General features: G+C 47.2%; 1 protein-coding gene across 2 annotated transcripts in view; it reads left to right on the top strand.

Moving 5' to 3' along the window:
- The window catches only part of LOC139361615 (disco-interacting protein 2 homolog C-like), a 151,611-nt gene that overhangs the window by 15,270 nt on the left and 122,713 nt on the right, over positions 1-13,628 (top strand). The gene's annotated exons all lie outside the window — the stretch shown is intronic.

The raw sequence follows: 13,628 nt of genomic DNA, 5'->3' as shown, positions 1-13,628 counted from the left end.
CTCTGGGGAGTGATGCCATCAGACGGCTGAGATCAGGTGGCGGGGGAACAAAGCAGGGGTGCATGGAAATGTCATGTTTCCTGGGGCATGGGGAGGACCTGTTGAGCTCTATTCCTGGGCAACAGTTCTTCCATTCTCAGGAATCTGTGCCATTTGTAACTGAGTAGCAAATTCTAGAATTGCTCTAATTACTTACTGTTAAGTCCCCATCCCAATTACCATGAATTAGCAACAGTGATAACAGTTTGCCAGGTCAAACCTTGCTAAGAAAAACCAGTGGAACTAGTTTTAGTTGCCTCGAGTTCCCTCCAAATCGGATTCCTTAGCGGCTTATGTCCCCACAGCTGCTGCAGTTCTTCCTGGGCCTGGCAGGCACATTCCAGACATTGACATCTCAGGTCAGATGCAGGCGTGCATATTATAGAAAATCGCACTGTGCTGTGATTGGCTTGAGCTGACGTTCTCTAGGTGAGAGGCGGAGGCCGAGGACCTGTGAGGGACTGTCTTGAGTGTCCTCTCATTGACTTGGAGCAGATGCACATCTGTTCTTCAAAAGTTCTAATGGGATGAAATTAGAAATAGGAATTTTTAAAATTCATGTGTTACGAACTCTGTTCAGTGACTTCCTCTGAAATGAGAGACTATTTGCAGACGAGGCATTCAGACTGCAGCTCTCCTTAGAACTGTCCTAGACCTCGATGCCGTCCTTTGGCCTCTTCCTGGGTGTGGGGTGCTCTGCTTGAAGCAAATCCACGTGGTCTGTTCATCACTACTGCAACCAGCTCAACGTACACACCCACTGGGAGGGGGGCCAGATCACTTAACATTTTAAATGCATTTAACATTAAACCAGCAAGTCAGCCAGTGCTTTCTGTAACCAAGCTGCCCGGCTGATGGGAACCTGACACTTAATTTTTCGGAAAAGAATACTTGCTTCTGTGGAGTGTCAATATTTGTATCATTTGTTGAGACTCTGCTCAAAGTGATGAACGTGTGTAAATTAGGACCCTTTTGTGTAAATTGGGCCACAGAGCTCTCTAGGCACAGTCAGGGGAGTAAACGGCTGTGAAAGATGTCGCCTGATGTGAGCCGTGACCAGGCACTTTGGAACCTGGGATCCCATCTCCAGCCTTTCAAAGGACGTAGAGGAATCGGCCTGATGTGAGCCCTGGCCGGGCACTTTGGAACCTGGGATCCCATCTCCAGTCTTTCAAAGGACATAGAGGAATATAAAATGCAGATGGGAGAGTTCATATTTTGGGCGTCTCTGTTCTTTTGAAATCAAAGTGCAAAGAAAAAGTTTTGCCTTGAGGTCTTGTTTTTCTCCTAAGGTTTTAACATTTTCTTAACTGCTTTTTTCTCCCCCGATCCTTGGGGAACTTCTATCTTCATATCTTCTTAAAAGATATGGTTAAATTCAACACTGAAATTTAAAAACATGCATTCATATTATTTTTCTTTAAACTGATGTATCTGACATTGGCGAAGAACTAACTGGGCGTATTGGTGTATTTTTATTTTTTTGAGATAGTCTTGCTGTGTTGCCCAGGCTGGAATGCAGTGGCGCGATCTTGGCTCACTGCAGCCTCACCTCCTGGTTCACGCCATTCTCCTGCCTCAGCCTCCTGAGTAGCTGGGATTATAAGTGCCTGCCACCATGGCTGGTTCATTTTTGTATTAGTAGAGATGGGGTTTCAACATGTTTGCCAGGCTGGCCTTGAACTCCTGACCTCATTTGATTCGCTCACCTTGGCCTCCCAAAGTGCTGGGATTACAGGCATGAGCCACCACACTTGGCCTGGGATATTCTTGATTGTAACTGTAATAGATCCCTTTAATAAAAACAAAACAGAACAACAACAACAACAAAGAGCTGTCTGAAAAGTCCCAAAATTAAAGAGCTCACTTGGACAGGGATTTGGACACCAGTTGAATGGCCCAGCACAAACCATAGTTACATGGGCCACTCGGCCTGTTAGATCCTTAGGGTATTTGAAGTCGTGGGGATATTTGCATTTCTGCTTCTGGATATCGTGTCAGTATGAATTCGGCTAGTGTTTGAGGGCCAGGCTCAGATCCAGGAAAGCAAGAGCCCCTGCCCTCACGGCACTTCTCTTCCGTGTGTGTGTGTTAGGAAAATAGAAAGCATAAGATATTTTTTTCAATGAGCTGGGAAGATGGAAAAATAAGCTTAAGATGTTTACTTGTTCAGAAGGGAAGTGCAAGGAATACTCAGCTTTGTTGCTGCTGAAGGAGGCCCCTGGCGGAGGATGTTTCAGAGGTGGGGTTTGTCTGAGAAAGGTGGTAAGAGGCAAATAGGATGCCCCATCTGGTTTGCCAGAGATGGGGAAAGTCCGTATCCCCAAAACAGCCTCAGCATTCTGGCAAAGGCTTTGGAAAACCAGCTAGGGTGTGGGACGTTGTTGGCTGCTGGGTAGAAGGAAAACATTGCTGGTCCTGAGGACTGTACTGTTCTTCCACTGCTATAAAGAACTACTTGAGGCTGGGTAATAAGGAAAAAAAAGGTTTAATCGGCATACAGTTCTGTGGGCTATACAGGTTTCTACTTCTGGGGAAACAGAGTGGAAGGTGAAGGGGAGACAGGCATGTCTTCACATGACTGGAAGGGGAGAGAGAGTGAAGGGGAAGGTGCCATGCACCTCCAAACAACCAGATCTCAGAACTATTGTTATGCCCAGACCGTTTATTCCCCGAAGAAGACCACCAGAGTCCAGAGTCAAAGCTAAGCAGCAAGGATCTTTATTACAGGTTCGAACCTGGAGCTCTCACTTGCTCGTGAAACGAGACGGGCAGGAGAGCTCCCCTACTGAGCTCCGAACAATGTTATATAGTCTAAGGAAAGTAGGCATAGAATCATTATACAAATTAGAGGTATGATTGGCTGGAGTTTGAACAAAGCGATTTGGCAAACTATGATTGGTTCCCGCCATTTCTGATATTTCAGTACAACCCTTGAGGCAGAAGAGCAGTTTTACACAAAGGCAGTTAATTATATTGCATCAGGTTGCACGACCAGTTTATGGCTATCTTGCTTAAACACACCTTGTGACCTGGCTATCTTACTTAAACATTCCTTGTGACCTGGCCTCAGAAAGAGAAACATGTACTTACAGAACTTACAAAACCTCTGGTACGTGCAAAGATTAGAGAGCAGAACAAGGGTGTAGCGGGTGGGGGGCGGGTACACATCTATCTTTGTGTCCTTTCATTTCTCCCTTCTCATAAGTAACTGGATGTCCAATCTTGGATTTCCAGAGTCTTATAATATAGCCTCACTTTCTGGGTGCAGGAGAGGCTGGTGATGGCTACGGAGGACCATTAGTTGGATGGTATCAAACCTTTGTCTGACAAATTGTAAAATTTTATTTACCACACAGGGGCCTATAGTGAATAGAAGTAGTAAAGACATTAGGGGGCCTAAAAGGGGTGCCAGAAGGGAAAACATTGAAGAGCTCCACCAATTGTTAGCGGCTGTAGTGAATTGTTGCTTTTTCATTTCTAAGCTTAGTTCGTGTAGGCGTTGGACTCTTTCCTCAACTAACCCTGACTCATTTATATAGAAACAGCATTCTTCTTTGAGGAACATACAGGTACCTCCTTTCTCAGCCGTGAGTAAGTCTAAGGCTCTGCGGTTTTGAAGGGTGACCTGTGCTAGGGAGGTGAGCTGCCGCTGAAGGGAGGCTAGGGAATAGGCGGAGTCTTCCATAGCAACAGAGAATTGTTGTAACAGCTTGTCGTTTTCTATCATGGAGTGTTGTAGGGCCCCTCCTGCTAACCCCGCTGCGACGACAGAGGTGGTTAAGGATATTCCGGCAATTAGTGGTAGAAAAACTGCTCGTCTATGTCGCGCAGTTTTAGTTGGGGCGGTCCCTGCCCAGCCTATGAACTCTGCCGGGGTTAGCAGTGTCAGTCGGGGAACTAGGGTAACAGGGATACACAACTGTCCGTCAGAGATGCTTTTGGACAGAGTTTTTAACAGAGTCATATTACACCAGAAGAACACACCAGGGGGAGCATATATGGGACTATTAGGGTATGTAGCCGATTGGTTGCAGAGGCTGTTGCTAAATGCCGAATAACAATAGGGGTATTTCTCTTGGTATGGGTCACGGTACAGGGCTACATCGGGTATCGTGACTATCGATGAGTTAAAACCTGTATAGTTTGTGGGAGGGGAGGATAGAGGAACAGCCGTTAATGGTGGTCTTCCTAGGGTTGCACACATAAAGCAAGAGGACAGGTCGCCTAAACCAGTGAGGTTGGCGAATGCTAGCCCTTCCCGTAATAGAGTTAGCCAGGAGAAGGGCTGCAAGTCTTGTGATAACTTGGTTTCTTGCCTGTGGATTTGTGTGTGGATTAAGGGTTGAATCTGGACTAGACTTCTCCACAGATATAAATGGCTACTGGGCCAGGTACTAGTTGATGAGTAATATACTCCCCCATGTTGTGGGGTTGTCCACCGAGAGTCCCATGGGTCTCTAATTATCCAAGTGTAAGTGACGGGAGACTCAGTTTTGTAAAAATACCACCCTTGTCGTTCTCTCCAGTATCGGACAGAGTGCGTCTTACAGTAGCTATATGGGCAACCTGCACTCTGGTGCCACCAATAATTTTTACAATTATATTCAGTTTGATCGTATTCAAAACAGATCATGGGTGTTGCTGGTTGGGCAATCTGGAACCTAGTGAAATTGAGGTAAACTATAGTATTACACCCTGAGGGGGGGCAGTCTGTGCTAGCTAGCAGTTTACCCGCTTGGGGGGTTTCCCCGGGGTGAGTTTTGTTTTCATAGAGCCAGAACCTCCAGACATAGGGATTAGACGGCGCAGCAGTGAGGAGAGTCAGATGCATAAGGCATAAAAGCATAGGTAAGCTAGACATGGTTACGGCTATGGGGATGACGGCGCAGGGTTAGCTTTAAGGGATTGTTCTTAGCTTTGTCTACAGTCCATGTAACCGGTGCTCCAGACGGCTTGAGAAGGTCGGATGTTGGGTCCACTGGTTTGACGTGTGTGTAGTGGATCCACGAAGCGATGCCTTCTACTTTGAGAGCGGTGGGAGTAGTCAGGAGTACTTGCAGTGGTCCTTTCCACCTGGGTTGAAGAGTTTCTTGCCGGTGGCGCTTGACTAGGACCCAGTCTCCCGGCTGGAACGGATGAGGCGTCGGCGGAGGTCCTGCCTCGTACAGTTCTCGTAGTCTGGGCCAAATTTCCTGGTGAATTTTCTGTAAGGCTTGTAAGGAGAACAGGAGCTCAGAGACATTTTCAGTTTCAGGTTTGAGTAAGTCATCTTTTAGACTGGGGACCAGGGGTGGGGGTCTGCCATACATGATTTCATATGGTGTGAGGCCTAGTCTGTAAGGGGTATTTCGGGCCCGGAACAGAGCGTAGGGGAGAAGTACTACCCAATTAGCGCCAGTCTCCATGGTCAATTTAGTTAAGGTCTCCTTCAGAGTCCGATTCATCCTTTCTACCTGTCCTGAGCTTTGGGGCCTATAAGCACAATGTAATTTCCAATTTGCCCCCAGAATGGAAGCCAAATCCTGACTTACCTTAGCAACGAAGGCTGGTCCATTGTCTGACCCTATTTGGACGGGAAAGCCATACCTGGGGAGGATTTCTTCCAAAATTTTCTTTGCTACAACCTGAGCAGTTTCTCTCTTAGTTGGGAACGCTTCTGTCCATCCTGAAAAAGTATCTACAAAGACAAGTAAGTACTGATACCCATATTTTCCAGGCTTTATCTCAGTAAAGTCTATTTCCCAATAGATACCAGGCCTAGTTCCTCTACACCTAATTCCTGTGGCGGTCTGGGTTTGGGGGCAAGCGTTGTTTAGTTGGCAGGCTTTGCAATTTGTTGTGACATCGCTGGCCAGTTCAGCTATGCGCCTGATTCTAAACTTGGCGTGCCTGATTAAGTCCATCATTCGCCGGGCACCCAGGTGGGTTGTCCGGTGGATGTGTTCCAACACCTGCCGTCCTAATTTTTCTGGTAGGATGGTTTGGTCATTTATATCAGTCCACCACCCATTTTTAACCTGTTTTAGGGGAAGCGTGTTCATCCATTCGCGATCCTGTTCGGTATAGTCGGGAAAACATGGCAAATTTCGCGGGCCAGGATCGGGGAGCTGGAGCGCGAGGAGCTGACTGGGAGCTTTTGCTATGCTCCTTGCGGTTTGGTCGGCTAAGAAGTTGCCTCGAGCAATTGGCGTAGTTGGTTTCTGATGCCCAGGGCAATGTACAATAGCCAATTTCTTTGGTTTCCACAAAGCAGTTAATAGAGCTAGGATCTCTTGCTTGTTTTTTATTTCTTTGCCTTCGGCTGTTAATAGTCCCCTTTCTCTGTAGATGGCCCCATGTATGTGCGCAGTAGCGAAAGCATAGCGGCTATCCGTGTATACTGTTAGTTTTTTCTCTGCCCCTAGGGTGAGGGCCTGTGTAAGGGCTATCAGTTCGGCTCTTTGGGCCGATGTCCCTGGAGGCAAGGGTTCCGCCCAGATTACCTCAGTCTCTGACGTTACAGCCGCTCCTGCATACCGCTGGCCTTGGTGGACATAGCTGCTGCCATCAGTGAACCAGGTGAGTTCTGTGTCGGGGAGCGGACGATCTTGCAGGTCCTCCCGCACCCCATGCACCTGAGCCAGTATCTCAGTGCACTCATGGGACGGGGCGTCCAAGTCTGGATTTGGCAGCAGTGAAGCAGGGTTTAAAGAGGTTGGGGGCAGAAAAGTTATTCTGAGGGGGTTTAACAGCAGTCCTTGATAGTGGGTGAGCCGGGCGTTACTCATCCATCGGTCCGGCGGCTGCCGGAGGACGCCTTCAATGGCATGCGGGGTTATAACGCGCAACTCTTGCCCCATGATAAGTTTATCAGCGTCTCGGACCATTAGGGCGGTCGCCGCGATTATCCGGAGGCAGGGTGGCCAGCCAGCAGCCACTGAATCTAATTTTTTTGACAAATAGGCAACTGGCCTCTGCCAGGGGCCTAGGTACTGTGTTAACACAGCTTTTGCAACACCCTTACTTTCATCCACGTATAAGTGGAAGGGTTTGGAGACATCAGGGAGCCCCAGCGCGGGGGCTGATAACAAGGCAGTTTTGATTTGCTGAAAGGCCAGCTCAGCCTCTTCCGTCCAATTGAAGGGCTGCCGTTCCTTTGTTGCCTGGTATAGGGGCTTGGCTAACTCAGCAAATCCGGGTATCCATAACCTACAGAACCCTGCCGACCCCAGGAATTCTCTCACTTGCCGTGTTGACTGGGGTCTAGGGATGCGTAGGACTGTTTCCTTTCGGGCTTTGGTTAGCCAGCGTTGCCCCCCTTTTAATAGGTACCCCAGATAAGTTACCTCCGACTTGCAGATCTGAGCCTTTGTTGCTGAGGCTCGGTAGCCTAGCTCCCCCAGAGTCTTCAGGAGGTCCTCAGTCCCTCGAACACAAGTTTCCGGGGACCTGGCCGCTATTAAGAGATCATCAACATATTGCAAAAGAGTTATTTCAGGGTGTTGCCGCCGGTACTCACCCAGATCTTCATGAAGGGCTTCATCGAACAGAGTTGGCGAGTTCTTGAACCCTTGTGGCAGTCTGGTCCATGTTAGCTGACCGTTGATGCCCCTCTCAGGATCCGTCCATTGAAATGCAAAGAGTTCTTGACTTTTGGGAGCCAGAGGAAGGCTGAAGAAAGCGTCTTTTAGATCAAGAACGGTATACCACTGTTTTTTGGGATGTAAGGCACTCAGAAGGGTGTATGGATTGGGCACAGTGGGATGTATGTCCATGACCCTTTTATTAACTTCTCTTAAATCCTGTACTGGCCTGTAGTCCGTACTGTTGGGTTTACGAACAGGTAACAGTGGAGTATTCCAGGATGAGTGGCAAGCCCGTAGGACTCCCTGGTCTAGGAGTCGGCGGATATGGGGCGTAATTCCTTCTCTTGCCTCCAGGGGCATAGGATATTGCCGAACCCGAACGGGGTCCGTCCCTGGCTTAACTTCCACAAATATGGCAGGTCGATGTTTAGCTAGCCCCAAGCCCCCAGTTTCTGCCCACGCTTCAGGGAAACGCTGGAGCCAAGAGTCAATTCCCTGATCGGGGGGCTTTTGCTCTTGATGGAGTCGGTACTCATCTTCTAAGGTGACAGTCAGGATAGATATTGGCCTGTTTTGGGAATCAGTTATCTTGGGCCCTTCTGGCTCAAAGTGGATTTGGGCCCCCATCTTTGTCAGCAAGTCCCTCCCTAGTAGAGGGCAGGGGCTCTCTGGGATGACTAGGAAGGAATGGGAGACTTTTCCCGTTCCTAAGTCTACAGTCCTCTGGGTTGTCCAGGGGTATTTTTTGATGCCTGTGGCCCCGTGCACCCAGGATGTTTTCTTAGACATTTTTCCAATTGGTTTGGTTAGGACTGAGCGTTCCGCCCCAGTATCGACCAAGAAGCGAACTGGGGACCCCTCCACTTGCAAAGTTACCCTGGGTTCGGGGAGGGGGTCCGAACCCCGTCCTCCCTAGTCAGAGTCCTGGGTAACGAGTACGGAGGTAGGGTTAGCTGGTCTCCGTTTCTTTGGGCAGTCTTTAATCCAGTGGCCACGTTCCTTGCAATAAGCACACTGATCTTTTTCTAATCCTTGCCTAGGGCCTTGCTTTTTCTGCTTTCTGTTTTGGCCATTTCCTGCCTGGGGGAAAGCTGCTACTAAGACTTTGGTCATTTCTTTGGTTGCCTTGAACTGTTTTTCTTCTGGAGTATCCCTATTATTATAAACTCGCTGGGCCATCTGAAGGAGGTCCTGAATCTGCTTTCCCTCTAAACCTTCTAATTTCTGGAGTTTTCTTTTAATATCTGGTGTTGCCTGGTTTACAAAGGACATTACTACCGCTGCCTGATTTTCCGGTGCTTCCGGGTCCATAGGGGTAAACTGTCTGAAGGCTTCCATTAATCTCTCTAAATACACAGCGGGGCTTTCTGTCTTACCTTGTAACACAGAATATACTTTAGCCAAATTGGTGGGCTTGCGAGCTGCAGCCCGGAGACCCGCCATTAGAGTCTGGCGATAAATGAGCAGTCGTCCCCTACCTTCTGCCGTGTTGTAGTCCCATCTGGGCCGGGTCAAAGGGAAAGCCGCATTAATGAGGTCAGGATTTGCAGTTGGCTGGCCGTCATCTCCTGGAACCAGTTTTCTGGCCTCAACTTGGATTCTTTCCCGCTCCTCCGTTGTGAACAGGATTCGGAGGAGCTGTTGACAGTCATCCCAGGTCGGCTGGTGAGTAAACATGACACTGTCTAACAACGAGGTTAGATCTTTGGGATTATCTGAGAACCGAGCATTTTGGGACTTCCAATTGTATAAATCACTGGTGGAAAAAGGCCAATACATGAGACGGGAGAGCCCGGTATCATCGAGCGATCCTATTTCTCTGAGAGGCAGGGCTACAGTGGAGTCAGGGAGTCGGGAAGCTTGGTCCCGCTGTACGCGGCCTCGTGTTCGGCCGGCCGGCCCCCCCAGGTTACTTTCACTCTCGGCTGCTTCCGCTTCTCGGTTTCCCTCTACGGAAGCACCACCCTGGGGGACTGGGTCCTGCGGGATAAGGTGCTGATATGGTGGGGGAAATGTGGGTTCTAACGTTAGGGGGTCCTGGCTGTCCGGCAGCACAGGGGCCGAGGGAGCAGAGGGAGTCTTTTGTCTTGTAGGTCGCGTTACTAGGACTTTGCAGGGCTCAAGGATGAATGGAGTTATCCAGGGTGGTGGGTTTTCCACAAGATCCTGCCACACTAGAATATAAGGAATTTGATCAGGATGTCCTGACTGCCCTGGCAGGAAAATCTTAGTTTTTACCTTAGTAATAATAGAGAGACAGAAAGTTCCTTCAGAGGGCCACCCTACGCCGAAAGAGGGCCACTCCGAACGGCAGAAAGTAACTAGCTTTCCCTTCTTTAGTTCTACGCTTAAGTTACGCCCCCGAGCCTTCACATCCTTAAAATTGGTAACAAGGAGTGAGAGCGGCGTGCTCTGGTTGTTGCCCATCTTTGGACTGCTCCTACAAAGAGAAGGGGGGACGAAAATGAGTGTGAAGCAGAGGGGAGTATCCGACAGGTCCGGTCCTGGAGGGGGAAGAAAAGGTTTTATGTTTCGTTTTGGGCTTACACTTAACACTTAACAATAATGGACAGACAGTAATACCGATGAGCATTCGCGAGCGCGTGTCGGACTTCCGACCTGAGTCAGACGGGGCAACCAAGGATGGAGGCCCCCAGATGGGCACTGGGGAACGTCTCCCACCAGTCCCGAGTGGCTGTCTTCTAGCGCGTCCGCCAAGACCGTGCCACTTACAGAACAGACCAATACAGATTACAGATTACGGATTTCGCGAAATTTCAGGGAGACAGACAGAGACAAAGACAGAGACAGTGACAAAGCCGGCTTACCTACAGATTAAGATCCGTTGACTTGGGGGTCTGGTGGGCTTGGGGGAAATCCCGGACGAGCCCCCATTTGTTATGCCCAGACCGTTTATTCCCCGAAGAAGACCACCAGAGTCCAGAGTCAAAGCTAAGCAGCAAGGATCTTTATTACAGGTTCGAACCTGGAGCTCTCACTTGCTCGTGAAACGAGACGGGCAGGAGAGCTCCCCTACTGAGCTCCGAACAATGTTATATAGTCTAAGGAAAGTAGGCATAGAATCATTATACAAATTAGAGGTATGATTGGCTGGAGTTTGAACAAAGCGATTTGGCAAACTATGATTGGTTCCCGCCATTTCTGATATTTCAGTACAACCCTTGAGGCAGAAGAGCAGTTTTACACAAAGGCAGTTAATTATATTGCATCAGGTTGCACGACCAGTTTATGGCTATCTTGCTTAAACACACCTTGTGACCTGGCTATCTTACTTAAACATTCCTTGTGACCTGGCCTCAGAAAGAGAAACATGTACTTACAGAACTTACAAAACCTCTGGTACGTGCAAAGATTAGAGAGCAGAACAAGGGTGTAGCGGGTGGGGGGCGGGTACACATCTATCTTTGTGTCCTTTCACTATCATGAGGACAGCACTAGGGGGATTGTGCTAAACCATTAGAAACCACCCCCATGAGTCAGTCACCTTCCACCAGGGCTCACTTCCAACAAAGGGTTAGAGTTCAGCATGAGATTTGTGTGGGGACACACAGCCACACCATATCAGGCTTCCCATTCTTCTCCTGCACATGCTTCACAAATGGTTCTGTCATTGGTTTTTGTTTTTGTTGATACATAATATGTGTACATATTTTCAGAGTGCATGTGATATCTTGATTCATCCCTATATTGATGAAATCTGTGTACTTGGGATGTCTTTCACTTTAAATAGTTTCTTTTCCTTATGCTGATAATGTCAAGTTATTCTCTCCTAGCTGTTTTGAAATACACAGTAGATGACCCACTGCCATCCCCCTGCTGATTTATCAATAGTAGGTCTTGTGCTCCCATTAGGCTGTGTGTTTGTGCCCGTTATGAGCCTCTGCCTATCCTGCTTATGAGTGGACTCTGCTGGGCCCTGTTGACCACCTACTCTTGGCCTCCATGAGATCTGCTCTCAGCTCCTGCTTATGAGTGAGAACATGCTCCGTTTCTTTGCTTGGCTCGTTTGCTTAACGTAATGTCCTCCAGCTCCATCCATCCTGTCTCGGATGACAGGGATCTCAGCTGTATGGTGGAGTATTGCTCCTGTGAATGTTCGGGCCACATTCCCTTCATCCCCTGTTGACGGGCACTCAGGTGATTCCAGATCTTGGCTGCTGTGGATGGTGCTGCATTGAAGCTGAGAGCAGTCACTGGCTTTATACTCGGGGGACGTGAGGCACTTTGATGTTCTCAAGCAGCCATTCCCCAAAGTCCTCCGTGGAATGCCGCTTTCCTTTGTGCCCATGGTTTCCGCTAGGATGAAGAGCTGGGAAGGGGCTTCGAGTGAACCCTTGGGTTTCTGTCTTTAATTGGTACCCAGCTGCACTGACCAAGTGGGGGTCCCAGTGACCCTGGACACTACCTCGCATAAGGTCCAAAAATGCAGTTAGGTTCTTTTTTTAACTTAAAAAAAAAAAAAAAAAAAAAAAAAAAAAAAACCCTTTTGACCTGGTTAAGCTATAGCATTATCAGTTAGTGTTTTTCTTGTTGGAAAGGTGTATATTTTATTTTCTAAGAAGGAAAGAAATCCTGTTAAATACTCTAACTACAGATTAAATCATGTCAAGGAAAGAGGTACTATTTTGGGGGAAAATTATCCCTTCATGTCAATGATCAAGGAGAGGACTTAGATTGTTTAATTGAGTTAATTATGAAATCTTAAGTGGTTTTGAGAAGATGAGCTGTGGATGCTGCAAGACATGAGACTGATGGTGATTTAATGTGAGTCAGCCCTGACAGAATGTGGCTAATATTTAAAGCTTGCTCCAGTATTGCTTGATAGATTGTAAGTTAATGTAAAGATCTGTTTGATGCTTTTATTTTACAAACTATTATGGAGAAAAAGTTTGACAGCCAAGGAACCACCTTCAACCAATTTCTTCCTACTTTCTATCACTAGAAAAATTTGTCCTGTTAATTCCAGAATTTACTTTTGGAAAGTTCCTGTAAGGAGAGCAGAGGTATTGGTGATTGAATAGTGACTTGAATTTAGGTGAAGATCGTTAAATATTTCATAGTCATGTTTGTCTTGGTGGTTTTAGCAATTTTATATTAAATTTAGAACTGCGAGTGAAACCAAATGTGTTCTTTTGCTTTTGTGATACTCCTTTGTATGACTATACTGGTAAAGAATGATAAAATGTGTATCGGGTATTTTTTCTGTGTAGATATTAGGATTTTGAGGGGAACAAATTAATCATTCTTCTAATAGACATTGTGCTGTGTGTTGGGTCCTTTGTATATTAGTTGAATCACTATAATGAGGACAACTTGAAAGTTTGTTTCTATACAAGATCTTTTATATGCTGACTTGTGTTACGCAAAATCCTTCATCCTCTAAGAAGACTAAGCAATGGGTTGGAGGAGAGGTTTAATCACCCATTAGGTTTATTCTAAATGCCCAGAATTGAAAGCAAGTACGAATTATGTTTTTGAAGTGTGGTGTGTGTGTGTGGTGGACTCCTTTTTAGGTCATGGGAGGGAGGTAAAGCAAAGATCAGATTTGCTGATAAACATTTGTGCATATGCTAGTGGAGAAGTCATATGACTTGACTGCACCTGCGTACTCTGATTTTGGTTTTGTTAGTGTCTGTAGCTACAAGCCACAGCCGCCTCTGGGACTCACCCTGAGGGGCTGTGATGAGGGTTATTACAGAGTTGTGTGTCTTAGCGAATGGCACAAACGGTCTTGTGGGCCTACTTTGGCTTCGTTTGAATCTGTAGATTGTTAAACTAAGTTTAACATTTTGAGGATTATAAATTGTGATTCTTGTCTAAGAAGAGGTTTCTGTTGTCTCTGAAGACAGGAGCCACAATACAGATGGTCCCTCGCTCACAATGGTTACATTTGTGATTTTTTTTTCAACCTTGTGATGGTGTGAACTATTCACACTCAGTGCATTGTTCGGCCCGAGATGGGCTGCCTCTGGATGAACCCATTGTAAGTTGAAACTATTA

The sequence above is a fragment of the Macaca nemestrina genome, unplaced genomic scaffold (genome assembly GCF_043159975.1).
Source record: "Macaca nemestrina isolate mMacNem1 unplaced genomic scaffold, mMacNem.hap1 Scaffold_70, whole genome shotgun sequence".
Classification (NCBI taxonomy): Eukaryota; Metazoa; Chordata; class Mammalia; order Primates; family Cercopithecidae; genus Macaca; species Macaca nemestrina.
The sequence above is the reverse complement of the archived record's forward strand: the minus strand, read 5'-3'. Positions and strand labels throughout refer to the sequence as shown.